The sequence below is a fragment of the Silene latifolia genome, unplaced genomic scaffold (genome assembly GCF_048544455.1).
Source record: "Silene latifolia isolate original U9 population unplaced genomic scaffold, ASM4854445v1 scaffold_528, whole genome shotgun sequence".
NCBI lineage: Eukaryota > Viridiplantae > Streptophyta > Magnoliopsida > Caryophyllales > Caryophyllaceae > Silene > Silene latifolia.
In genome coordinates this window covers 27569-31014 of record NW_027413439.1, presented here as the reverse complement: position 1 = coordinate 31014, position 3446 = coordinate 27569, and positions in this window count along the sequence as shown.

Here is a 3446-nt window from a genome sequence, read left to right as displayed (position 1 = left end):
CACAGAGCCTGCACTACAATTTTCTCGAAAAGGGACGAAATATTAACAAATAAGGAGTTAGTTACCTGAGTCGATATGATTTGAGAAAAACGAGACTTATGTTCAACAACTTTCATGTTCCCTATTAAGCAAATTCAAAAAGATTAAGAGCAAATTTACAAGAAATCTATATCTAACAATTCAGAGTTTAACACTACTATAATTTTCACATGAAGCCTCTAAGAAAATGTTTTTCCCAACTGAATAATTTTATATTCACAGTCTCGCCAATTGACAAATGATGCAAAAACTCAAACATAAGAGTATTGCAACAGCTCTCATGATATGCAATCACCTTCAAAGTAAACTCCCACTAAGACACTCAGTTAATGAAACAAATGCACATGGCAGAAAATTAAACTAAATTGCAGTTTGAATGCTAAGTCGCGATGCATGTCTGTCATCCCAAAATCTACCAGGATAATTCATGTGAAGAGGCTGACCTTACTAACCAGATACCCTAGGATATTCACCATAACACACGTGCATGACTTTGTGACTCCCGCGCCTTCACTAATTTAATGGGGTAGGGTTGATGGTGAATATTTACATATAATAAGACTAATAAGAACAAACCTTGGTTCGCCTCGTGTCAAAAGGAAAAGTCACCCGGATACATCTGTTATTCCCTGGCTACGGAAATGACGTATTTAAGAAGACGACCAGCGATACCCACATATGAAAAAACGATAGGATCAAGAGAAGCTGTGATTAGTCAACATGGAAAACGCAACCGAATCGCAAACTATAACCCTTACACCTAAAACGTCAACCAAACGACATAAACGACTCGCATATTTAAAAATATGCCTAGGAAATTGTAATACTACGGTTTTCTGTACTGTTGGGTACTCTATCGAGTAAGGCTTACTCTGTTGAGTAAGTGAGTTTTGGTTACGAAATAGTATATTGTCTGATGGGTACTCGATTGAGTAAGTGTCACTCGATCGAGTAGAGGGCACTCGATCGAGTAAGTCGGTTTTACGGGTTGTTTTGACGGGTTTTGTTAGCAATGCGAGAAAGATATATAAACTTAATCCGTCAGTTTTTTTCACTTTTTACCCTATTGTAACTTTCATAAAGATTAAAACAAAGTACAATGCTTCTCTCTTTCGCATTACTATCAAATCCCAAGGCTTGTGTCGTCGGATTTCTAAGTTCTTTACGCCGTTGAGACCGTCGCATTGTGGATAAGATTCTAATATGATTTTTATGTCGTTTCATTGCTTTTAGTTGAAACCCTAATTGCGTATTTTGGGGGTCTTGGGAGTATTGTGATTGTTAGATGGTAATTGTATGATTATGTGATTGATAGGGGTGATTTCGAGGAATGTTTCGATTAGCTAATTATGCCGATCTTGGTGATTGCTTTTCCAGATAGGGTTTCCCTACTCAGTTATTGGTTACATTGTATTAGATGTTTGATTGATTGTTGATGGTTGTTTAATGTTGTTGATCTATATCGGATTGAAATTGGTAATTGGTAATTGTTGTTGTATTGTTGGTTGGTTGTGTTTGTCCGTGATTCGCGAGGTGCGTCCTCGGCTGAGTGGAGTCACTTGCGGGAATGACTTCACGCCCTTGATTCGCCCTTTGTGGAACCCGTCACAAAGGGGATGTGCACGTTAAGGAACTTTGGTTTGCGCTCGGTATTGATGAGCGGGGCTTTGGTGGAAACGGTTGCGGTCCCTCACGGGTGGTGAGGATTACTAGTTGCGGCCAGATCGCGGCAGACTAGACCTTCGAGGCTAGTCGGTGATTGGAAATGTGACGGAGTTGGGTGAATGTATGTTTTGTTAATATTGCTTATTCTTATATTGTGTAATCGATGAATCGAGCCCGTTTAATTGTATTAAAAATCTGTGGTGATCCATTCGGGGATGGTGAGCGATTATTGAGCAGGTATGAGATGGTTTGCGCGAGGATAGCCGGGATGGTGGCTTGCAAATCACCACGTATCACTTAGAGTCTTCCACTGTGTTGTTGAACTTTACACTTATTTTAGTTGGTTTTGGTTTTTGGAACAACTGTATTTCATTTGACAGTTTAAATTTGGATATGTATCGTCTTAAAATTATTTAATAAAGTACGTTGTTTTATGGTCCTTTTGATATACATTGCCTCAGGTAACTGAGATGGTAGCACTTCCATGCATTAGGTGGTCTTGGTAAGGCACCTTGGTGTATAGGGATGTTACACAAATATTCTTAAAACATGAGCTTGTTGGGGTGAGCTCAAAGCATAGGTCTACAAATGAAAGTCGCAAATGGACCAAAACTAAAAATAGGTTGAAAAACAATCTCGAAACTGAATCTCACTAGTGTCAGTCTGAAGCTTGCGATCATAAATGTGATGCATGTAGCATTGCCTGAAACAGATCTACTTAGCTACTCCCACCATCACTATATCTCCAAAACTGACCTAGTGACGAATTTGATGGACATTTTGGAAAAAGACAGGGTTCTAACAACACAACAACAAAATCGTAACAAATTAAGCGTGTTAAAAGAGACGTAGGCAAATTTACTTCAATTCTCATGTCAAAGTAAAATCACTTGACAAAATGGACACCAATTAATAATTATAGCAATAGGAAGCAGCTTTGAAATCTAAGCTCGTTAGGGTGAGCTCGTCGCTTACGATCGTAGACTGCCAAATTTAAACTAAGGTTTAGAAATCAACCTCAATATCAGAGATCGTTACTGTGTGCTTGTAGCCGACGATTATAGATGCGTTGCCGTTACATTGGGTCAAACAATTCTGCTTCACAACTTTCATCATCGCCATGTCTCAAAACCTCACCCAGCAACTACGTGTTGAAGAACAATCTAGTAGAAGCAAGGTTATAATTTTCTAAATAAACACAACAATAATACAACCTTTATGAAAGAGGTCAACATACCTCAAGAAGTCTGCTTCAACTTCCTTGACAATTCAAGCTGAATTGAAAAAAAATGAGAACAAGTAACAAAACCATTACAAAATTGTAATGACTTTAAAGAAGGGCATAATCCCTGAAGTAACTATTTACATAATCTGGAAAACAACTGATGACTAATATTATGGACACAACATCAATTTAGAGATACCAACTAGGTACTAAGCCACATTTCATACAGTAAAGCCTAGACATCACATACCCATGCTAACATTTAGCTACAAATGGCACATAAAAAAGCCCATAGAATACAAACTCAATCAAAAATCAAATACCCCATAACAATCTCAGCAACAGTTGCGCAACACAACGCTAAAATAATCTCATTTCCGTGACATTCAACCCGCTAATTGACTCTTCCCCATCAAACCGAACCAATATAAACCAATTTCTAATCCCACGACTCTTTTTTTCAACATCATAGGGTTTCTAACCATTATTAGCGAAAATTAGGTCAAATCTGGACGTG